This window comes from Hydractinia symbiolongicarpus, chromosome 3 (genome assembly GCF_029227915.1).
Source record: "Hydractinia symbiolongicarpus strain clone_291-10 chromosome 3, HSymV2.1, whole genome shotgun sequence".
NCBI classification, from domain to species: domain Eukaryota; kingdom Metazoa; phylum Cnidaria; class Hydrozoa; order Anthoathecata; family Hydractiniidae; genus Hydractinia; species Hydractinia symbiolongicarpus.
Window position 1 is genome coordinate 29,739,474 of NC_079877.1, and position 21,925 is coordinate 29,761,398.

The 21,925-nt window shown below is 40.1% G+C and overlaps 31 non-coding genes across 31 annotated transcripts; all 31 read left to right on the top strand.

Annotated features, from left to right (window-relative positions):
- The first annotated feature begins 1,285 nt into the window (after window positions 1-1,285).
- On the top strand, window positions 1,286-1,367 carry Trnal-aag (transfer RNA leucine (anticodon AAG)). The gene has a single exon. It is a non-coding gene; the product is annotated as a tRNA-Leu (tRNA).
- A 510-nt stretch (window positions 1,368-1,877) lies between these two features.
- On the top strand, window positions 1,878-1,959 carry Trnal-uag (transfer RNA leucine (anticodon UAG)). The gene has a single exon. It is a non-coding gene; the product is annotated as a tRNA-Leu (tRNA).
- Window positions 1,960-2,343: 384 nt separating this feature from the next.
- Window positions 2,344-2,425, top strand: Trnal-aag (transfer RNA leucine (anticodon AAG)). Its single transcript has one exon. It is a non-coding gene; the product is annotated as a tRNA-Leu (tRNA).
- Window positions 2,426-2,955: 530 nt separating this feature from the next.
- Window positions 2,956-3,037, top strand: Trnal-aag (transfer RNA leucine (anticodon AAG)). The gene has a single exon. It is a non-coding gene; the product is annotated as a tRNA-Leu (tRNA).
- Window positions 3,038-3,233: 196 nt separating this feature from the next.
- Window positions 3,234-3,315, top strand: Trnal-uag (transfer RNA leucine (anticodon UAG)). The gene has a single exon. It is a non-coding gene; the product is annotated as a tRNA-Leu (tRNA).
- A 475-nt stretch (window positions 3,316-3,790) lies between these two features.
- Window positions 3,791-3,872, top strand: Trnal-aag (transfer RNA leucine (anticodon AAG)). Its single transcript has one exon. It is a non-coding gene; the product is annotated as a tRNA-Leu (tRNA).
- A 385-nt stretch (window positions 3,873-4,257) lies between these two features.
- On the top strand, window positions 4,258-4,339 carry Trnal-aag (transfer RNA leucine (anticodon AAG)). The gene has a single exon. It is a non-coding gene; the product is annotated as a tRNA-Leu (tRNA).
- A 511-nt stretch (window positions 4,340-4,850) lies between these two features.
- On the top strand, window positions 4,851-4,932 carry Trnal-uag (transfer RNA leucine (anticodon UAG)). The gene has a single exon. It is a non-coding gene; the product is annotated as a tRNA-Leu (tRNA).
- Window positions 4,933-8,438: 3,506 nt separating this feature from the next.
- Trnal-aag (transfer RNA leucine (anticodon AAG)) lies at window positions 8,439-8,520 on the top strand. The gene has a single exon. It is a non-coding gene; the product is annotated as a tRNA-Leu (tRNA).
- Window positions 8,521-9,030: 510 nt separating this feature from the next.
- On the top strand, window positions 9,031-9,112 carry Trnal-uag (transfer RNA leucine (anticodon UAG)). Its single transcript has one exon. It is a non-coding gene; the product is annotated as a tRNA-Leu (tRNA).
- Window positions 9,113-9,496: 384 nt separating this feature from the next.
- Window positions 9,497-9,578, top strand: Trnal-aag (transfer RNA leucine (anticodon AAG)). Its single transcript has one exon. It is a non-coding gene; the product is annotated as a tRNA-Leu (tRNA).
- A 511-nt stretch (window positions 9,579-10,089) lies between these two features.
- Trnal-uag (transfer RNA leucine (anticodon UAG)) lies at window positions 10,090-10,171 on the top strand. The gene has a single exon. It is a non-coding gene; the product is annotated as a tRNA-Leu (tRNA).
- A 384-nt stretch (window positions 10,172-10,555) lies between these two features.
- On the top strand, window positions 10,556-10,637 carry Trnal-aag (transfer RNA leucine (anticodon AAG)). Its single transcript has one exon. It is a non-coding gene; the product is annotated as a tRNA-Leu (tRNA).
- Window positions 10,638-11,148: 511 nt separating this feature from the next.
- On the top strand, window positions 11,149-11,230 carry Trnal-uag (transfer RNA leucine (anticodon UAG)). The gene has a single exon. It is a non-coding gene; the product is annotated as a tRNA-Leu (tRNA).
- A 384-nt stretch (window positions 11,231-11,614) lies between these two features.
- Trnal-aag (transfer RNA leucine (anticodon AAG)) lies at window positions 11,615-11,696 on the top strand. Its single transcript has one exon. It is a non-coding gene; the product is annotated as a tRNA-Leu (tRNA).
- A 511-nt stretch (window positions 11,697-12,207) lies between these two features.
- Trnal-uag (transfer RNA leucine (anticodon UAG)) lies at window positions 12,208-12,289 on the top strand. The gene has a single exon. It is a non-coding gene; the product is annotated as a tRNA-Leu (tRNA).
- Window positions 12,290-12,673: 384 nt separating this feature from the next.
- Window positions 12,674-12,755, top strand: Trnal-aag (transfer RNA leucine (anticodon AAG)). The gene has a single exon. It is a non-coding gene; the product is annotated as a tRNA-Leu (tRNA).
- A 511-nt stretch (window positions 12,756-13,266) lies between these two features.
- Trnal-uag (transfer RNA leucine (anticodon UAG)) lies at window positions 13,267-13,348 on the top strand. Its single transcript has one exon. It is a non-coding gene; the product is annotated as a tRNA-Leu (tRNA).
- Window positions 13,349-13,733: 385 nt separating this feature from the next.
- Window positions 13,734-13,815, top strand: Trnal-aag (transfer RNA leucine (anticodon AAG)). The gene has a single exon. It is a non-coding gene; the product is annotated as a tRNA-Leu (tRNA).
- Window positions 13,816-14,770: 955 nt separating this feature from the next.
- Trnal-aag (transfer RNA leucine (anticodon AAG)) lies at window positions 14,771-14,852 on the top strand. The gene has a single exon. It is a non-coding gene; the product is annotated as a tRNA-Leu (tRNA).
- A 511-nt stretch (window positions 14,853-15,363) lies between these two features.
- Window positions 15,364-15,445, top strand: Trnal-uag (transfer RNA leucine (anticodon UAG)). Its single transcript has one exon. It is a non-coding gene; the product is annotated as a tRNA-Leu (tRNA).
- Window positions 15,446-15,830: 385 nt separating this feature from the next.
- Trnal-aag (transfer RNA leucine (anticodon AAG)) lies at window positions 15,831-15,912 on the top strand. Its single transcript has one exon. It is a non-coding gene; the product is annotated as a tRNA-Leu (tRNA).
- Window positions 15,913-16,819: 907 nt separating this feature from the next.
- On the top strand, window positions 16,820-16,901 carry Trnal-aag (transfer RNA leucine (anticodon AAG)). Its single transcript has one exon. It is a non-coding gene; the product is annotated as a tRNA-Leu (tRNA).
- A 511-nt stretch (window positions 16,902-17,412) lies between these two features.
- Window positions 17,413-17,494, top strand: Trnal-uag (transfer RNA leucine (anticodon UAG)). The gene has a single exon. It is a non-coding gene; the product is annotated as a tRNA-Leu (tRNA).
- Window positions 17,495-17,879: 385 nt separating this feature from the next.
- Window positions 17,880-17,961, top strand: Trnal-aag (transfer RNA leucine (anticodon AAG)). The gene has a single exon. It is a non-coding gene; the product is annotated as a tRNA-Leu (tRNA).
- A 510-nt stretch (window positions 17,962-18,471) lies between these two features.
- Trnal-uag (transfer RNA leucine (anticodon UAG)) lies at window positions 18,472-18,553 on the top strand. Its single transcript has one exon. It is a non-coding gene; the product is annotated as a tRNA-Leu (tRNA).
- Window positions 18,554-18,938: 385 nt separating this feature from the next.
- On the top strand, window positions 18,939-19,020 carry Trnal-aag (transfer RNA leucine (anticodon AAG)). The gene has a single exon. It is a non-coding gene; the product is annotated as a tRNA-Leu (tRNA).
- Window positions 19,021-19,996: 976 nt separating this feature from the next.
- On the top strand, window positions 19,997-20,078 carry Trnal-aag (transfer RNA leucine (anticodon AAG)). The gene has a single exon. It is a non-coding gene; the product is annotated as a tRNA-Leu (tRNA).
- A 511-nt stretch (window positions 20,079-20,589) lies between these two features.
- Trnal-uag (transfer RNA leucine (anticodon UAG)) lies at window positions 20,590-20,671 on the top strand. Its single transcript has one exon. It is a non-coding gene; the product is annotated as a tRNA-Leu (tRNA).
- A 385-nt stretch (window positions 20,672-21,056) lies between these two features.
- Trnal-aag (transfer RNA leucine (anticodon AAG)) lies at window positions 21,057-21,138 on the top strand. The gene has a single exon. It is a non-coding gene; the product is annotated as a tRNA-Leu (tRNA).
- A 512-nt stretch (window positions 21,139-21,650) lies between these two features.
- Window positions 21,651-21,732, top strand: Trnal-uag (transfer RNA leucine (anticodon UAG)). The gene has a single exon. It is a non-coding gene; the product is annotated as a tRNA-Leu (tRNA).
- The last annotated feature ends 193 nt before the right edge of the window (window positions 21,733-21,925 follow it).

Below are 21,925 nucleotides of genomic sequence, written 5' to 3' on the forward strand. Positions count from 1 at the left end.
TGCAGGTATTTCCGCCCACAATCAGGCAAAACTCTCTAAATTAATGAAAAGTCATGGGACGAATACACTTGCAATGAAATGTGCAGAGCTGGTTGGGTATCAACGTATTATTTTGCGTCACTTACTTATTTGAATTTTTCATATATTTCGGTCATTTTTACATGTCATCTAGTGCTTAAATACGCGTAAATACTATTTTCTTTGCAATCTCGTCGACATTATGTATTTGAAAAACCGGGCAGGATGGCCGAGCGGTCTAAGGCGCTGGTTGCCTTCGGTGGCGCGAGTTCGAATCTCGCTCCTGTCATCTTATATCGTATGACCGAAAATGTCCTCGGACAGAGAATATTGATTACGCTTAAAAACTTCGTCCCCAGAAAGACGCAAATTTGAGAAAAAGTATAATTAATAAGTGTTTGTCGCATTGGGGAAAAATGTCACTTGTACCACTTGATTTTGCGGAAAATTTCGTTTATTTTACGAAATAGAGATCTAAAGCGTTTAAACGACAGGAGATTTGGATTTACAGCTTGTTAAGAGCGATAGTCCGAATGAAACGGTCTTACAGTCATGTTAAACATTTTTCTTGATAATTGCATAATATTTAACATTTAAACCACAAGAGTATAATTTTCGGCGTTTGATTATTGTACCTACGCAATGTGAACTTGTCAAAGTTTACTTGTCAAGGGACAGACTTAGGACGTCGGATCTTAAGTTAATTGGTCAGAGCAAAAACCTTCCTGCTAATGTCAGAATAAGCCATTTTTGGTTTACTTCAACTTTTTTGGGACGGGGATTTTATATCTTAAAAATAAGGCAGGATGGCCCAGAGGTTTAAGGCGCTGGTTTTAGGCACCAGTCACTTCGGTGGCGCGAGTTCGAATATCGCTCCTGTCAACTAATCACACTTGTCTGAAAAGTACGTCGGACAAACGTTTTTATTTTCGCTTAACCATTTTGGCTAGAAAAATGCGCGAACGTTTAAGAAGGATGTATCACAAGTTTCGCTTGCATGCAGGACGGGATCGCTAAAACTGCTCGACTGTGCAGGTATTTCCGCCCACAATCAGGCAAAACTCTCTAAATTGATGAAAAGTCACGGGACGAATACCCTTGCAATGGAATGTGCAGAGCTGGTTGGGTATCAACGTATTATTTTGCGTCACTTACTTATTTGAATTTTTCATATATTTCGGTCATTTTTACATGTCATCTAGTGCTTAATTACGCGTAAATATTATTTTCTTTGCACTCTCGTCGACATTATGTATTTGAAAAACAGGGCAGGATGGCCGAGCGGTCTAAGGCGCTGGTTTAAGGCACCAGTCACTTCGGTGGCGCGAGTTCGAATCTCGCTCCTGTCATCTTATATCGTATGACCGGAAATGTCCTCGGACAGAGAATGTTGATTACGTTTAAAAACTTCGTCCCCAGAAAGACGCAAGTTTGAGAAAAAGTATAATTAATAAGTGTTTGTCGCATTGGGGAAAAATGTCACTTGTACCACTTGATTTTGCGGAAAATTTCGTTTATTTTACGAAATAGAGATCTAAAGCGTTTAAACAACAGGAGATTTGGATTTACAGCTTGTTAAGAGCGATAGTCCGAATAAACGGTCTTACAGTCATGTTAAACATTTTTCTTGATAATTGCATAATTTTTAACATTTAACCCACAAGAGTATAATTTTCGGCGTTTGATTATTGTACCTACGCAATGTGAACTTGTCAAAGTTTACTTGTCAAGGGACAGACTTAGGACGTCGGATCTTAAGTTAATTGGTCAGAGCAAAAACCTTCCTGCTAATGTCAGAATAAGCCATTTTTGGTTTACTTCAACTTTTTTGGGACGGGGATTTTATATCTTAAAAATAAGGCAGGATGGCCCAGAGGTTTAAGGCGCTGGTTTTAGGCACCAGTCACTTCGGGGGCGCGAGTTCGAATCTCGCTCCTGTCAACTAATCACACATGTCTGAAAAGTACCTCGGCAAACGTTTTTATTTTCGCTTAACCATTTTGGCTAGAAAAATGTGCGAACGTTTAAGAAGGATGTATCACAAGTTTCGCTTGCATGCAGGACGGGATCGCTAAAACTGCTTGACTGTGCAGGTATTTCCGCCCACAATCAGGCAAAACTCTCTAAATTGATGAAAAGTCACGGGACGAATACCCTTGCAATGGAATGTGCAGAGCTGGTTGGGTATCAACGTATTATTTTGCGTCACTTACTTATTTGAATTTTTCATATATTTCGGTCATTTTTACATGTCATCTAGTGCTTAAATACGCGTAAATACTATTTTCTTTGCACTCTCGTCTACATTATGTATTTGAAAAACCGGGCAGGATGGCCGAGCGGTCTAAGGCGCTGGTTTAAGGCACCAGTCACTTCGGTGGCGCGAGTTCGAATCTCGCTCCTGTCATCTTATATCGCATGACCGGAAATGTCCTCAGACAGAGAATATTGATTACCCTTAAAAACTTCGTCCCCAGAAAGACGCAGCGGTCAAAGGCGCTGGATTTAGGCACCAGTCACTTCGGTGGCGCGAGTTCGAATCTCGCTCCTGTCAACTAATCATACATGTCTGAAAAGTACGTCGGACAAACGTTTTTATTTTCGCTTAACCATTTTGCCTAGAAAAATGCGCGAACGTTTAAGAGGGATGTATCACAAGTTTCGCTTGCATGCAAGACGGGATCGCTAAAACTGCTTGACTGTGCAGGTAATTCGGCCCACAATCAGGCAAAACTCTCTAAATTGATGAAAAGTCATGGGACGAATACACTTGCAATGGAATGTGCAGAGCTGGTTGGGTATCAACGTATTATTTTGCGTCACTTACTTATTTGAATTTTTCATATTTCGGTCATTTTTACATGTCATCTAGTGCTTAAATACGCGTAAATACTATTTTCTTTGCACTCTCGTCGACATTATGTATTCGAAAAACCGGGCAGGATGGCCGAGCGGTCTAAGGCGCTGGTTTAAGGCACCAGTCACTTCGGTGGCGCGAGTTCGAATCTCGCTCCTGTCATCTTATATCGCATGACCGGAAATGTCCTCGGAAAAAATTTAAATTTCGTTTATTTTTCGAAACAGAGATCTAAAGTGCTTAAACGACAGGAGATTTCGATTTACCGCTTGTTATTTTTACATGTCATCTAGTGCTTAAATACGCGTAAATACTATTTTCTTTGCACTCTCGTCGACATTATGTATTTGAAAAACCGGGCAGGATGGCCGAGCGGTCTAAGGCGCTGGTTTTAGGCACCAGTCACTTCGGTGGCGCGAGTTCGAATCTCGCTCCTGTCATCTTATATCGCAGAGAATATTGATTACGCTTAAAAACTTCGTCCCCAGAAAGACGCAAATTTTAGAAAAAGTATAATTAACAAGTCTTTGTCGCATTGGGGAAAAGTGTCACTTGTACCACTTGATTTTGCGGAAAATTTCGTTTATTTTTCGAAACAGAGATCTAAAGTGCTTAAACGACAGGAGATTTGGATTTACCGCTTGTTAAGAGCAATTGTCCGAATGAAACGTTCTTACAGTCATGTTCAACATATTTCTTGATAATTGCATAATTTTTAACATTTAACCCACAAGAGTATAATTTTCGGCGTTTGATCATTGTACCTACGCAATGTGAACTTGTCAAGGGACAGACTTAGGACGTCGGATGTTAAGTTAATTGGTCAGAGCAAAAACCTTCCTGCTAATGTCAGAATAAGCCATTTTTGGTTTACTTCAACTTTTTTGGGACGGGGATTTTATATCTTAAAAAAAAGGCAGGATGGCCGAGCGGTCTAAGGCGCTGGTTTAAGGCACCAGTCACTTCGGTGGCGCGAGTTCGAATCTCGCTCCTGTCAACTAAGCACACATGTCTGAAAAGTACCTCGGACAAACGTTTTTATTTTCGCTTAACCATCTTGGCTAGAAAAATGCGCGAACGTTTAAGAAGGATGTATCACAAGTTTCGCTTGCATGCAGGACGGGATCGCTAAAACTGCTTGACTGTGCAGGTATTTCCGCCCACAATCAGGCAAAACTCTCTAAATTGATGAAAAGTCACGGGACGAATACCCTTGCAATGGAATGTGCAGAGCTGGTTGGGTATCAACGTATTATTTTGCGTCACTTACTTATTTGAATTTTTCATATATTTCGGTCATTTTTACATGTCATCTAGTGCTTAAATACGCGTAAATACTATTTTCTTTGCACTCTCGTTGACATTATGTATTTGAAAAACCGGGCAGGATGGCCGAGCGGTCTAAGGCGCTGGTTTAAGGCACCAGTCACTTCGGTGGCGCGAGTTCGAATCTCGCTCCTGTCATCTTATATCGTATGACCGGAAATGTCCTCGGACAGAGAATATTGATTACGCTTAAAAACTTCGTCCCCAGAAAGACGCAAATTTGAGAAAAAGTATAATTAATAAGTGTTTGTCGCATTGGGGAAAAATGTCACTTGTACCACTTGATTTTGCGGAAAATTTCGTTTATTTTACGAAATAGAGATCTAAAGCGTTTAAACGACAGGAGATTTGGATTTACAGCTTGTTAAGAGCGATAGTCCGAATGAAACGGTCTTACAGTCATGTTAAACATTTTTCTTGATAATTGCATAATATTTAACATTTAAACCACAAGAGTATAATTTTCGGCGTTTGATTATTGTACCTACGCAATGTGAACTTGTCAAAGTTTACTTGTCAAGGGACAGACTTAGGACGTCGGATCTTAAGTTAATTGGTCAGAGCAAAAACCTTCCTGCTAATGTCAGAATAAGCCATTTTTGGTTTACTTCAACTTTTTTGGGACGGGGATTTTATATCTTAAAAATAAGGCAGGATGGCCCAGAGGTTTAAGGCGCTGGTTTTAGGCACCAGTCACTTCGGTGGCGCGAGTTCGAATCTCGCTCCTGTCAACTAATCACACATGTCTGAAAAGTACCTCGGCAAACGTTTTTATTTTCGCTTAACCATTTTGGCTAGAAAAATGCGCGAACGTTTAAGAAGGATGTATCACAAGTTTCGCTTGCATGCAGGACGGGATCGCTAAAACTGCTTGACTGTGCAGGTATTTCCGCCCACAATCAGGCAAAACTCTCTAAATTGATGAAAAGTCACGGGACGAATACCCTTGCAATGGAATGTGCAGAGCTGGTTGGGTATCAACGTATTATTTTGCGTCACTTACTTATTTGAATTTTTCATATATTTCGGTCATTTTTACATGTCATCTAGTGCTTAAATACGCGTAAATACTATTTTCTTTGCACTCTCGTCCACATTATGTATTTGAAAAACCGGGCAGGATGGCCGAGCGGTCTAAGGCGCTGGTTGCCTTCGGTGGCGCGAGTTCCAATCTCGCTCCTGTCATCTTATATCGTATGACCGGAAATGTCCTCGGACAGAGAATATTGATTACGCTTAAAAACTTCGTCCCCAGAAAGACGCAAATTTGAGAAAAAGTATAATTAATAAGTGTTTGTCGCATTGGGGAAAAATGTCACTTGTACCACTTGATTTTGCGGAAAATTTCGTTTATTTTACGAAATAGAGATCTAAAGCGTTTAAACGACAGGAGATTTGGATTTACAGCTTGTTAAGAGCGATAGTCCGAGTGAAACGGTCTTACAGTCATGTTAAACATTTTTCTTGATAATTGCATAATATTTAACATTTAAACCACAAGAGTATAATTTTCGGCGTTTGATTATTGTACCTACGCAATGTGAACTTGTCAAAGTTTACTTGTCAAGGGACAGACTTAGGACGTCGGATCTTAAGTTAATTGGTCAGAGCAAAAACCTTCCTGCTAATGTCAGAATAAGCCATTTTTGGTTTACTTCAACTTTTTTGGGACGGGGATTTTCTATCTTAAAAATAAGGCAGGATGGCCCAGAGGTTTAAGGCGCTGGTTTTAGGCACCAGTCACTTCGGTGGCGCGAGTTCGAATATCGCTCCTGTCAACTAATCACACATGTCTGAAAAGTACGTCGGACAAACGTTTTTATTTTCGCTTAACCATTTTGGCTAGAAAAATGCGCGAACGTTTAAGAAGGATGTATCACAAGTTTCGCTTGCATGCAGGACGGGATCGCTAAAACTGCTCGACTGTGCAGGTATTTCCGCCCACAATCAGGCAAAACTCTCTAAATTGATGAAAAGTCACGGGACGAATACCCTTGCAATGGAATGTGCAGAGCTGGTTGGGTATCAACGTATTATTTTGCGTCACTTACTTATTTGAATTTTTCATATATTTCGGTCATTTTTACATGTCATCTAGTGCTTAAATACGCGTAAATATTATTTTCTTTGCACTCTCGTCGACATTATGTATTTGAAAAACCGGGCAGAATGGCCGAGCGGTCTAAGGCGCTCGTTTAAGGCACCAGTCACTTCGGTGGCGCGAGTTCGAATCTCGCTCCTGTCATCTTATATCCCAGAGAATATTGATTACGCCTAAAAACTTCGTCCCCAGAAAGACGCAACTTTAGAAAAAGTATAATTAACAAGTCTTTGTCGCATTGGGGAAAAGTGTCACTTGTACCACTTGATTTTGCGAAAAATTTCGTTTATTTTTCGAAACAGAGATCTAAAGCGTTTAAACGACAGGAGATTTGGATTTACAGCTTGTTAAGAGCGATAGTCCGAATGAAACGTTCTTACAGTCATGTTCAACATTTTTCTTGATAATTGCATAATTTTTAACATTTAACCCACAAGAGTATAATTTTCGGCGTTTCATTATTGTACCCACGCAATGTGAACTTGTCAAAGTTTACTTGTCAAGGGACAGACTTAGCATTTCGGATCTTAGGTTAATTGGTTAGAACAAAAACCTTGCTGCTAATGTCAGCATAAGCCATTTTTGGTTTACTTGAACTTTTTTGAGACGGGGATTTTATTTCTTAAAAAATAGGCATGATGGCCGAGCGGTCTAAGGCGCTGGTTTTGGGTACCAGTCACTTCGGTGGCGCGAGTTTGAATCTCGCTCCCGTGAACTAATCATACATGTTTAAAAAGTATATCGAACAAACGTTTTTATTTCCGCTTAACTATTTTGCCTAGAAAAAAGCGCGAACGTTTAAAAAGGAGGTTTCACAAGTTTCGCTCGCATGCAGGACGGGATTACTAAAACTGCTTGACTGTGCAGGTAATTCCGCCCACAATCAGGCAAAACTCTCTAAATTGATGAAAAGTCACGGGACAAATGCACTTGCAATTGAATGGGCAGAGCTTGTTGGGTATCAACGTATTATTTTGCGTCACTTACTTATTTAAATTTTTCATACATTTTGGTCATTTTTACATGTCATCTAGTGCTTAAATACGCTTGTCGACATTATGTATTTGAAAAACCGGGCCGGATGGCCGAACGGTCTAAGGCGCTGGTTTAAGGCACCAGTCACTTCGGTGGCGCGAGTTCGAATCTGGCTCCTGTCATCTTATATCGCATGACCGGAAATGTCCTCGGACAGAGAATATTGATTACGCTTAAAAACTTCGTCCCCAGAAAGCCGAAAATTTTAGAAAAAGTATAATTAACAAGTCTTTGTCGCATTGGGGAAAAATGTCACTTGTATCACTTGATTTTGCGGAAAATTTCGTTTATTTTTCGAAACAGAGATCTAAAGCGCTTAAACGACAGGAGATTTCGATTTACAGCTTGTTAAGAGCGATTGTCCGAATGAAACGTTCTTACAGTTATGTTCAACATATTTCTTGCTAATTGCATAATTTTTAACATTTAACCCACAAGAGTATAATTTTCGGCGTTTCATTATTGTACCCACGCAATGTGAACTTGTCAAAGTTTACTTGTCAACGGACAGACTTAGGACTTCGGATCTTAGGTTAATTAGTTAGAACAAAAACCTTCCTGCTAATGTCAGCATAAGCCATTTTTGGTTTACTTGAACTTTTTTGAGACGGGGGATTTTATTTCTTAAAAAACAGTCATTATGGCCGAGCGGTCTAAGGCGCTAGTTTTAGGCACCAGTCACTTCGGGCGCGCGAGTTCGAATCTCGCTCCTGTCAACTAATCATACATGTCTGAAAAGTACGTCGGACAAACGTTTTTATTTCCGCTTTACTATTTTGCCTGGAAAAATGCGCGAACGTTTAAAAAGGATGTATCACAAGTATCGCTTGCATGCAGGACGGGATCACTAAAACTGCTTCACTGTGCAGGTAATTCCGCCCACAATCAGGCAAAACTCTCTAAATTGATGAAAAGTCACGGGACGAATGCACTTGCAATGGAATGGGCAGAGCTGGTTGGGTATCAACGTATTATTTTGCGTCACTTACTTATTTGAATTTTTCATACATTTTGGTCATTTTTACATGTCATCTAGTGCTTAAATACGCGTAAATACTATTTTCTCTGCACGCTTGTCGACATTATGTATTTGAAAAACCGGGCAGGATGGCCGAGCGGTCTAAGGCGCTGGTTTAAGGCACCAGTCACTTCGGTGGCGCGAGTTCGAATCTCACTCCTGTCATCTTATATCGCATGACCGGAAATGTCCTCGGACAGAGAATATTGATTACGCTTAAAAACTTCGTCCCCAGAAAGACGCAACTTTAGAAAAAGTATAATTAACAAGTCTTTGTCGCATTGGAGAAAAGTGTCAATTGTACCACTTGATTTTGCGGAACATTTCGTTTATTTTTCGAAACAGAGATCTAAAGCGTTTAAACGACAGGAGATTTGGATTTACAGCTTGTTAAGAGCGATAGTCCGAATGAAACGTTCTTACAGTCATGTTCAACATTGTTCTTGATAATTGTATAATTTTTAACATTTAACCCACAAGAGTATAATTTTCGGCGCTTCATTATTGTACCCACGCAATGTGAACTTGTCAAAGTTTACTTGTCAACGGACAGATTTAGGACTTCGGATCTTAGGTTAATTGGTTAGAGCAAAAACTTTCCTGCTAATGTCAGCATAAGCCATTTTTGGTTTACTTGAAATTTTTTGGGACGGGGACTTTATATCTTAAAAAGTAGGCATGATGGCCGAGCGGTCTAAGGCGCTGGTTTTAGGCACCAGTCACTTTAGTGGCGCGAGTTCGAATCTCGCTCCTGTCAACTAATCGTACATGTCTGAAAAGTACGTCGGTCAAACGTTTTTATTTCCGCTTAACTATTTTGCCTAGAAAAATGCGCGACGTTTAAAAAGGATGTATCACAAGTTTCGCTTGCATGCAGGACGAGATCGCTAAAACTGCTTGACTGTGCAGGTAATTCCGCCCACAATCAGGCAAAACTCTCTAAATTGATGAAAAGTCACGGGACGAATACACTTGCAATGGAATGGGCAGAGCTGGTTGGGTATCAACGTATTATTTTACGTCACTTACTTATTTGAATTTTTCATACATTTCGGTCATTTTTACATGTCATCTAGTGCTTAAATACTCGTAAATACTATTTTCTCTGCACGCTCGTCGACATTATGTATTTGAAAAACCGGGCAGGATGGCCGAGCGGTCTAAGGCGCTGGTTTAAGGCACCAGTCACTTCGGTGGCGCGAGTTCGAATCTCGCTCCTGTCATCTTATATCGCATGACCGGAAATGTCCTCGGGCAGAGAATATTGATTACGCTTAAAAACTTCGTCCCCAGAAAGACGCAAATTTTAGAAAAAGTATAATTAATAAGTTTTTGTTGCATTGGGGAAAAATGTCACTTGTACCACTTGATTTTGCGGAACATTTCGTTTATTTTTCGAAACAGAGATCTAAAGCGTTTAAACGACAGGAGATTTGGATTTACAGCTTGTTAAGAGCGATAGTCCGAATGAAACGTTCTTACAGTCATGTTCAACATTGTTCTTGATAATTGTATAATTTTTAACATTTAACCCACAAGAGTATAATTTTCGGCGCTTCATTATTGTACCCACGCAATGTGAACTTGTCAAAGTTTACTTGTCAACGGACAGATTTAGGACTTCGGATCTTAGGTTAATTGGTTAGAGCAAAAACTTTCCTGCTAATGTCAGCATAAGCCATTTTTGGTTTACTTGAAATTTTTTGGGACGGGGACTTTATATCTTAAAAAGTAGGCATGATGGCCGAGCGGTCTAAGGCGCTGGTTTTAGGCACCAGTCACTTTGGTGGCGCGAGTTCGAATCTCGCTCCTGTCAACTAATCGTATATGTCTGAAAAGTACGTCGGTCAAACGTTTTTATTTCCGCTTAACTATTTTGCCTAGAAAAATGCGCGACGTTTAAAAAGGATGTATCACAAGTTTCGCTTGCATGCAGGACGAGATCGCTAAAACTGCTTGACTGTGCAGGTAATTCCGCCCACAATCAGGCAAAACTCTCTAAATTGATGAAAAGTCACGGGACGAATACACTTGCAATGGAATGGGCAGAGCTGGTTGGGTATCAACGTATTATTTTACGTCACTTACTTATTTGAATTTTTCATACATTTCGGTCATTTTTACATGTCATCTAGTGCTTAAATACTCGTAAATACTATTTTCTCTGCACGCTCGTCGACATTATGTATTTGAAAAACCGGGCAGTATGGCCGAGCGGTCTAAGGCGCTGGTTTAAGGCACCAGTCACTTCGGTGGCGCGAGTTCGAATCTCGCTCCTGTCATCTTATATCGCATGACCGGAAATGTCCTCGGGCAGAGAATATTGATTACGCTTAAAAACTTCGTCCCCAGAAAGACGCAAATTTTAGAAAAAGTATAATTAATAAGTTTTTGTTGCATTGGGGAAAAATGTCACTTGTACCACTTGATTTTGCGGAACATTTCGTTTATTTTTTGAAACAGAGATCTAAAGCGTTTAAACGACAGGAGATTTGGATTTACAGCTTGTTAAGAGCGATAGTCCGAATGAAACGTTCTTACAGTCATGTTCAACATTGTTCTTGATAATTGTATAATTTTTAACATTTAACCCACAAGAGTATAATTTTCGGCGCTTCATTATTGTACCCACGCAATGTGAACTTGTCAAAGTTTACTTGTCAACGGACAGATTTAGGACTTCGGATCTTAGGTTAATTGGTTAGAGCAAAAACTTTCCTGCTAATGTCAGCATAAGCCATTTTTGGTTTACTTGAAATTTTTTGGGACGGGGACTTTATATCTTAAAAAGTAGGCATGATGGCCGAGCGGTCTAAGGCGCTGGTTTTAGGCACCAGTCACTTTGGTGGCGCGAGTTCGAATCTCGCTCCTGTCAACTAATCGTACATGTCTGAAAAGTACGTCGGTCAAACGTTTTTATTTCCGCTTAACTATTTTGCCTAGAAAAATGCGCGACGTTTAAAAAGGATGTATCACAAGTTTCGCTTGCATGCAGGACGAGATCGCTAAAACTGCTTGACTGTGCAGGTAATTCCGACCACAATCAGGCAAAACTCTCTAAATTGATGAAAAGTCACGGGACGAATACACTTGCAATGGAATGGGCAGAGCTGGTTGGGTATCAACGTATTATTTTACGTCACTTACTTATTTGAATTTTTCATACATTTCGGTCATTTTTACATGTCATCTAGTGCTTAAATACTCGTAAATACTATTTTCTCTGCACGCTCGTCGACATTATGTATTTGAAAAACCGGGCAGGATGGCCGAGCGGTCTAAGGCGCTGGTTTAAGGCACCAGTCACTTCGGTGGCGCGAGTTCGAATCTCGCTCCTGTCATCTTATATCGCATGACCGGAAATGTCCTCGGGCAGAGAATATTGATTACGCTTAAAAACTTCGTCCCCAGAAAGACGCAAATTTTAGAAAAAGTATAATTAATAAGTTTTTGTTGCATTGGGGAAAAATGTCACTTGTACCACTTGATTTTGCGGAAAATTGCGTTTATTTTCCGAAACAGAGATCTAAAGCGTTTAAACGACGGGAGATTTGGATTTACAGCTTGTTAAGAGCGATAGTCCGAATGAAACGGTCTTACAGTGATGTTCAACATTTTTCTTGATAATTGCATAATATTTAACATTTAACCCACAAGAGTACAATTTTCGGCGTTTCATTATTTTACCCACGCAATGTGAACTTGTCAAAGTTTACTTGTCAACGGACAGATTTAGGACTTCGGATCTTAGGTTAATTGGTTAGAGCAAAAACTTTCCTGCTAATGTCAGCATAAGCCATTTTTGGTTTACTTGAAATTTTTTGGGACGGGGACTTTATATCTTAAAAAGTAGGCATGATGGCCGAGCGGTCTAAGGCGCTGGTTTTAGGCACCAGTCACTTTGGTGGCGCGAGTTCGAATCTCGCTCCTGTCAACTAATCGTACATGTCTGAAAAGTACGTCGGTCAAACGTTTTTATTTCCGCTTAACTATTTTGCCTAGAAAAATGCGCGACGTTTAAAAAGGATGTATCACAAGTTTCGCTTGCATGCAGGACGAGATCGCTAAAACTGCTTGACTGTGCAGGTAATTCCGCCCACAATCAGGCAAAACTCTCTAAATTGATGAAAAGTCACGGGACGAATACACTTGCAATGGAATGGGCAGAGCTGGTTGGGTATCAACGTATTATTTTACGTCACTTACTTATTTGAATTTTTCATACATTTCGATCATTTTTACATGTCATCTAGTGCTTAAATACTCGTAAATACTATTTTCTCTGCACGCTCGTCGACATTATGTATTTGAAAAACCGGGCAGGATGGCCGAGCGGTCTAAGGCGCTGGTTTAAGGCACCAGTCACTTCGGTGGCGCGAGTTCGAATCTCGCTCCTGTCATCTTATATCACATGACCGGAAATGTCCTCGGGCAGAGAATATTGATTACGCTTAAAAACTTCGTCCCCAGAAAGACGCAAATTTTAGAAAAAGTATAATTAATAAGTTTTTGTTGCATTGGGGAAAAATGTCACTTGTACCACTTGATTTTGCGGAAAATTGCGTTTATTTTCCGAAACAGAGATCTAAAGCGTTTAAACGACGGGAGATTTGGATTTACAGCTTGTTAAGAGCGATAGTCCGAATGAAACGTTCTTACAGTCATGTGCAACATTTTTCTTGATAATTGTATAATTTTTAACATTTAACCCACAAGAGTATAATTTTCGGCGCTTCATTATTGTACCCACGCAATGTGAACTTGTCAAAGTTTACTTGTCAACGGACAGATTTAGGACTTCGGATCTTAGGTTAATTGGTTAGAGCAAAAACTTTCCTGCTAATGTCAGCATAAGCCATTTTTGGTTTACTTGAACTTTTTTGGGACGGGGACTTTATATCTTAAAAAGTAGGCATGATGGCCGAGCGGTCTAAGGCGCTGGTTTTAGGCACCAGTCACTTTGGTGGCGCGAGTTCGAATCTCGCTCCTGTCAACTAATCATACATGTCTGAAAAGTACGTCTGTCAAACGTTTTTATTTCCGCTTAACTATTTTGCCTAGAAAAATGCGCGAACGTTTAAAAAGGATGTATCACAAGTTTCGCTTGCATGCAGGACCGGATCGCTCAAACTTCTTGACTGTGCAGGTAATTCCGCCCACAATCAGGCAAAACTCTCTTAATTGATGAAGAGTTACGGGACGAATGAACTTGCAATGGAATGTGCAGAGCTGGTTGGGTATCAACGTATTATTTTGCGTCACTTACTTATTTGAATTTTTCATACATTTTGGTCATTTTTACATGTCATCTAGTGCTTAAATACGCGTAAATACTATTTTCTCTGCACGCTTGTCGACATTATGTATTTGAAAAACCGGGCAGGATGGCCGAGCGGTCTAAGGTGCTGGTTTAAGGCACCAGTCACTTCGGTGGCGCGAGTTCGAATCTCGCTCCTGTCATCTTATATCGAAGAGAATATTGATTACGCTTAAGAACTTCGTCCCCAGAAAGACCAAATTTGAGAAAAAGTATAATTAATAAGTGTTTGTCGCATTGGGGAAAAATGTCACTTGTACCACTTGATTTTGCGGAAAATTTCGTTTATTTTAGGAAATAGAGATCTAAAGCGTTTAAACGACAGGAGATTTGGATTTACAGCTTGTTAAGAGCGATAGTCCGAATGAAATGGTCTTACAGTCATGTTAAACATTTTTCTTGATAATTGCATAATATTTAACATTTAACCCACAAGAGTATAATTTTCGGCGTTTGATTATTTTACCTACGCAATGTGAACTTGTCAAAGTTTACTTGTCAAGGGACAGACTTAGGACGTTGGATCTTAAGTTAATTGGTCAGAGCAAAAACCTTCCTGCTAATGTCAGAATAAACCATTTTTGGTTTACTTGAACTTTTTTGGGACGGGGATTTTATATCTTAAAAAAAAGGCAGGATGGCCCAGAGGTCTAAGGTGCTGGTTTTAGGCACCTGTCACTTCTGTGGCGCGAGTTCGAATCTCGCTCCTGTCAACTAATCATACATGTCTGAAAAGTACGTCGGACAAACGTTTTTATTTTCGCTTAACCATTTTGCCTAGAAAAATGCGCGAACGTTTAAGAAGGATGTATCACAAGTTTCGCTTGCATGCAGGACAGGATCGCTAAAACTGCTTGACTGTGCAGGTAATTCCGCCCACAATCAGGCAAAACTCTCTAAATTGATGAAAAGTCACGGGACGAATACACTTGCAATGGAATGGGCAGAGCTGGTTGGGTATCAACGTATTATTTTACGTCACTTACTTATTTGAATTTTTCATACATTTCGGTCATTTTTACATGTCATCTAGTGCTTAAATACTCGTAAATACTATTTTCTCTGCACGCTCGTCGACATTATGTATTTGAAAAACCGGGCAGGATGGCCGAGCGGTCTAAGGCGCTGGTTTAAGGCACCAGTCACTTCGGTGGCGCGAGTTCGAATCTCGCTCCTGTCATCTTATATCGCATGACCGGAAATGTCCTCGGGCAGAGAATATTGATTACGCTTAAAAACTTCGTCCCCAGAAAGACGCAAATTTGAGAAAAAGTATAATTAATAAGTCTTTGTTGCATTGGGGAAAAATGTCACTTGTACCACTTGATTTTGCGGAAAATTGCGTTTATTTTCCGAAACAGAGATCTAAAGCGTTTAAACGACGGGAGATTTGGATTTACAGCTTGTTAAGAGCGATAGTCCGAATGAAACGGTCTTACAGTGATGTTCAACATTTTTCTTGATAATTGCATAATATTTAACATTTAACCCACAAGAGTACAATTTTCGGCGTTTCATTATTTTACCCACGCAATGTGAACTTGTCAAAGCTTACTTGTCAAAGGACAGACTTAGGACTTCGGATCTTAGGTTATTTGGTTAGAGCAAAAACCTTCCTGCTAATATCAGAATAAGCCATTTTTGGTTTACTTGAACTTTTTTGGGACAGGGATTTTATATCTTAAAAAGAAGGCAGGATGGCCGAGCGGTCTAAGGCGCTGGTTTTAGGCACCAGTCACTTCGGTGGTGCGAGTTTGAATCTCGCTCCTGTCAACTAATCATACATGTCGGAAAAGTACGTCGGACAAACGTTTTTATTTCCGCTTAACTATTTTGCCTGGAAAAATGCGCGAACGTTTAAAAAGGATGTGTCACAAGTTTCGCTTGCATGCAGGACGGGATCACTAAAACTGCTTGACTGTGCAGGTAATTCCGCCCACAATCAGGCAAAACTCTCTAAATTGATGAAAAGTCACGGGACGAATGCACTTGCAATGGAATGGGCAGAGCTGGTTTGGTATCAACGTATTATTTTGCGTCACTTACTTATTTGAATTTTTCATACATTTTGGTCATTTTTACATGTCATCTAGTGCTTAAATACGCGTAAATACTATTTTCTCTGCACGCTTGTCGACATTATGTATTTGAAAAACCGGGCAGGATGGCCGAGCGGTCTAAGGCGCTGGTTTAAGGCACCAGTCACTTCGGTGGCGCGAGTTCGAATCTCGCTTCTGTCATCTTATATCGCAGAGAATATTGATTACGCTTAAAAACTTCGAAAACTTGGGGAAAAATGTCACTTGTACCACTTGATTTTGCGGAAAATTTCGTTTATTTTAGGAAATAGAGATCTAAAGCGTTTAAACGACAGGAGATTTGGATTTACAGCTTGTTAAGAGCGATAGTCCGAATGAAATGGTCTTACAGTCATGTTAAACATTTTTCTTGATAATTGAATAATATTTAACATTTAACCCACAAGAGTATAATTTTCGGCGTTTGATTATTGTACCTACGCAATGTGAACTTGTCAAAGTTTACTTGTCAAGGGACAGACTTAGGACGTTGGATCTTAAGTTAATTGGTCAAAGCAAAAACCTTCCTGCTAATGTCAGAATAAACCATTTTTGGTTTACTTGAACTTTTTTGGGACGGGGATTTTATATCTTAAAAATAAGGCAGGATGGCCCAGAGGTATAAGGTGCTGGTTTTAGGCACCTGTCACTTCTGTGGCGCGAGTTCGAATCTCGCTCCTGTCAACTAATCATACATGTCTGAAAAGTACGTCGGACAAACGTTTTTATTTTCGCTTAACCATTTTGCCTAGAAAAATGCGCGAACGTTTAAGAAGGATGTATCACAAGTTTCGCTTGCATGCAGGACAGGATCGCTAAAACTGCTTGACTGTGCAGGTATTTCCGCCCACAATCAGGCAAAACTCTCTAAATTGATGAAAAGTCATGGGACGAATACACTTGCAATGAAATGTGCAGAGCTGGTTGGGTATCAACGTATTATTTTGCGTCACTTACTTATTTGAATTTTTCATATATTTCGGTCATTTTTACATGTCATCTAGTGCATAAATACGCGAAAATACTATTTTCTTTGCACTCTCCTCGACATTATGTATTTGAAAAACCGGGCAGGATGGCCGATCGGTCTAAGGCGCTGGTTTAAGGCACCAGTCACTTCGGTGGCGCGAGTTCGAATCTCGCTCCTGTCATCTTATATCGCATGACCGGAAATGTCCTCGGACAGAGAATATTGATTAAGCTTAAAAACTTCGTCCCCAGAAAGACGCAAATTTTAGAAAAAGTATAATAAACAAGTCTTTGTCGCATTGGGGAAAAGTGTCACTTGTACCACTTGATTTTGCGGAAAATTTCGTTTATTTTTCGAAACAGAGATCTAGAGCGTTTAAACGACAGGAGATTTGGAATTACAGCTTGTTAAGAGCGATAGTCTGAATGAAACGTTCTTACAGTCATGTTCAACATTTTTCTTGATAGTTGCATAATTTTTAACATTTAACCCACAAGAGTATAATTTTCGGCGCTTCATTATTGTACCCACGCAATGTGAACTTGTCCAAGTTTACTTGTCAACGGACAGACTTAGGACTTCGGATCTTAGGTTAATTGGTTAGATCAAAAACTTTCCTGCTAATGTCAGCATAAGCCATTTTTGGTTTACTTGAACTTTTTTGGGACGGGGACTTTATATCTTAAAAAGTAGGCAGGATGGCCGAGCGGTCTAAGGCGCTGGTTTTAGGCACCAGTCACTTTGGTGGCACGAGTTCGAATCTCGCTCCTGTCAATTAATCATACATGTCTGAAAAGTACGTCGCTCAAACGTTTTTATTTCCGCTTAACTATTTTGCCTGGAAAAATGCGCGAACGTTTAAAAAGGATGTATCACAAGTTTTGCTTGCATGCAGGACGGGATCGCTAAAACTGCTTGACTGTGCAGGTATTTCCGCCCACAATCAGGCAAAACTCTCTAAATTGATGAAAAGTCACGGGACGAATGCACTTGCAATGGAATGGGCAGAGCTGGTTGGGTTTCAACGTATTATTTTGCGTCACTTACTTATTTGAATTTTTCATACATTTTGGTGATTTTTACATGTCATCTAGTGCTTAAATACGCGTAAATACTATTTTCTCTGCACGCTTGTCAACATTATGTATTTAAAAAACCGGGCAGGATGGCCGAGCGGTCTAAAGCGCTGGTTTAAGGCACCAGTCACTTCGGTGGCGCGAGTTCGAATCTCGCTCCTGTCATCTTATATCGCATGACCGGAAATGTCCTCGGACAGAGAATATTGATTACGCTTAAAAACTTCGTCCCCAGAAAGACGCAACTTTAGAAAAAGTATAATTAACAAGTCTTTGTCGCATTGGGGAAAAGTGTCAATTGTACCACTTGATTTTGCGGAAAATTTCGTTTATTTTTCGAAACAGAGATCTAAAGCGTTTAAACGACAGGAGATTTGGATTTACAGCTTGTTAAGAGCGATAGTCCGAATGAAACGTTCTTACAGTCATGTTCAACATTTTTCTTGATAATTGCATAATTTTTAACATTTAACCCACAAGAGTATAATTTTCGGCGTTTCATTATTGTACCCACGCAATGTGAACTTGTCAAAGCTTACTTGTCAAGGGACAGACTTAGCACTTCGGATCTTAGGTTAATTGGTTAGAGCAAAAACTTTCCTGCTAATGTCAGCATAAGCCATTTTTGGTTTACTTGAACTTTTTTGGGACAGGGATTTTATATCTTAAAAAGAAGGCAGGATGGCCGAGCGGTCTAAGGCGCTGGTTTTAGGCACCAGTCACTTCGGTGGTGCGAGTTTGAATCTCGCTCCTGTCAACTAATCATACATGTCTGAAAAGTACGTCGGACAAACGTTTTTATTTCCGCTTAACTATTTTGCCTGGAAAAATGCGCGAACGTTTAAAAAGGATGTATCACAAGTTTCGCTTGCATGCAGGACGGGATCACTAAAACTGCTTGACTGTGCAGGTAATTCCGCCCACAATCAGGCAAAACTCTCTAAATTGATGAAAAGTCACGGGACGAATGCACTTGCAATGGAATGGGCAGAGCTGGTTGGGTATCAACGTATTATTTTGCGTCACTTACTTATTTGAATTTTTCATACATTTTGGTCATTTTTACATGTCATCTAGTGCTTAAATACGCGTAAATACTATTTTCTCTGCACGCTTGTCGACATTATGTATTTGAAAAACCGGGCAGGATGGCCGAGCGGTCTAAGGCGCTGGTTTAAGGCACCAGTCACTTCGGTGGCGCGAGTTCGAATCTCGCTCCTGTCATCTTATATCGCATGACCGGAAATGTCCTCGGACAGAGAATATTGATTACGCTTAAAAACTTCTTCCCCAGAAAGACGCAACTTTAGAAAAAGTATAGTTAACAAGTCTTTGTCGCATTGGAGAAAAGTGTCAATTGTACCACTTGATTTTGCGGAAAATTTCGTTTATTTTTCGAAACAGAGATCTAAAGCGTTTAAACGACAGGAGATTTGGATTTAGCGCTTGTTAAGAGCGATAGTCCGAATGAAACGTTCTTACAGTCATGTTCAACATTTTTCTTGATAATTGTATAATTTTTAACATTTAACCCACAAGAGTATAATTTTCGGCGCTTCATTATTGTACCCACGCAATGTGAACTTGTCAAAGTTTACTTGTCAACGGACAGATTTAGGACTTCGGATCTTAGGTTAATTGGTTAGAGCAAAAACTTTCCTGCTAATGTCAACATAAGCCATTTTTGGTTTACTTGAACATTTTTGGGACAGGGACTTTATATCTTAAGAAGTAGGCATGATGGCCGAGCGGTCTAAGGCGCTGGTTTTAGGCACCAGTCACTTCGGTGGTGCGAGTTTGAATCTCGCTCCTGTCAACTAATCATACATGTCTGAAAAGTACGTCGGACAAACGTTTTTATTTCCGCTTAACTATTTTGCCTGGAAAAATGCGCGAACGTTTAAAAAGGATGTATCACAAGTTTCGCTTGCATGCAGGACGGGATCACTAAAACTGCTTGACTGTGCAGGTAATTCCGCCCACAATCAGGCAAAACTCTCTTAATTGATGAAGAGTTCGGGACGAATGAACTTGCAATGGAATGTGCAGAGCTGGTTGGGTATCAACGTATTATTTTGCGTCACTTACTTATTTGAATTTTTCATACATTTTGGTCATTTTTACATGTCATCTAGTGCTTAAATACGCGTAAATACTATTTTCTCTGCACGCTTGTCGACATTATGTATTTGAAAAACCGGGCAGGATGGCCGAGCGGTCTAAGGCGCTGGTTTAAGGCACCAGTCACTTCGGTGGCGCGAGTTCGAATCTCGCTCCTGTCATCTTATATCGCATGACCGGAAATGTCCTCGGACAGAGAATATTGATTACGCTTAAAAACTTCGTCCCCAGAAAGACGCAAATTTTAGAAAAAGCATAATTAACAAGTCTTTGTCGCATTGGGGAAAAGTGTCACTTGTACCACTTGATTTTGCGGAAAATTTCGTTTATTTTTCGAAACAGAGATCTAGAGCGTTTAAACGACAGGAGATTTGGAATTACAGCTTGTTAAGAGCGATAGTCTGAATGAAACGTTCTTACAGTCATGTTCAACATTTTTCTTGATAATTGCATAATTTCTAACATTTAACCCACAAGAGTATAATTTTCGGCGCTTCATTATTGTACCCACGCAATGTGAACTTGTCAAAGTTTACTTGTCAACGGACAGACTTAGGACTTCGGATCTTAGGTTAATTGGTTAGATCAAAAACTTTCCTGCTAATGTCAGCATAAGCCATTTTTGGTTTACTTGAACTTTTTTGGGACGGGGACTTTATATCTTAAAAAGTAGGCAGGATGGCCGAGCGGTCTAAGGCGCTGGTTTTAGGCACCAGTCACTTTGGTGGCACGAGTTCGAATCTCGCTCCTGTCAACTAATCATACATGTCTGAAAAGTACGTCGCTCAAACGTTTTTATTTCCGCTTAACTATTTTGCCTGGAAAAATGCGCGAACGTTTAAAAAGGATGTATCACAAGTTTTGCTTGCATGCAGGACGGGATCGCTAAAACTGCTTGACTGTGCAGGTAATTCTGCCCACAATCAGGCAAAACTCTCTAAATTGATAAAAATTCCCGGGACGAATGCACTTGCAATGGAATGGGCAGAGCTGGTTGGGTATCAACGTATTATTTTGCGTCACTTACTTATTTGAATTTTTCATGCATTTTGGTCATTTTTACATGTCATCTAGTGCTTAAATACGCGTAAATACTATTTTCTCTGCACGCTTGTCGACATTATGTATTTGAAAAACCGGGCAGGATGGCCGAGCGGTCTAAGGCGCTGGTTTAAGGCACCAGTCACTTCGGTGGCGCGAGTTCGAATCTCGCTCCTGTCATCTTATATGGCATGACTGGAAATGTCCTCAGAGAGAGAATATTGATTACGCGTAAAAACTTCGTCCCCAGAAAGCCGAAAATTTTAGAAAAAGTATAATTAACAAGTCTTTGTCGCATTGGGGAAAAATGTCACTTGTACCACTTGATTTTGCGGAAAATTTCGTTTATTTTGCGAAACAGAGATCTAAAGTGTTTAAACGGCAGAAGATTTGGATTTACAGCTTGTTAAGAGCGATAGTCCGAATGAAACGGTCTTACAGTCATGTTCAACATTTTTCTTGATAATTGCATAATATTTAACATTTAACCCACAAGAGTATAATTTTCGGCGTTTCATTATTGTACCCACGCAATGTGAACTTGTCAAAGTTTACTTGTCAAGGGACAGACTTAGGACTTCGGATCTTAGGTTGATTGGTTAGAGCAAAAACTTTCCTGCTAATGTCAGAATAAGCCATTTTTGGTTTACTTGAACTTTTTTGGGACGGGGATTTTATATTTTAAAAAAAAAGGCAGGATGGCCGAGCGGTCTAAGGCGCTGGTGTTAGGCACCAGTCACTTCGGTGGCGCGAGTTCAAATCTCGCTCCTGTCAACTAATCATACATGTCTGAAATGTACGTCGGACAAACGTTTTTATTTCCGCTTAACTATTTTGCCTAGAAAAATGCGCGAACGTTTAAAACGGATGTATCACAAGTTTCGCTTGCATGTAGGACGGGATCGCTAAAACTGCTTGAATGTGCAGGTATTTCCGCCCACAATCAGGCAAAACTCTCTAAATTGAT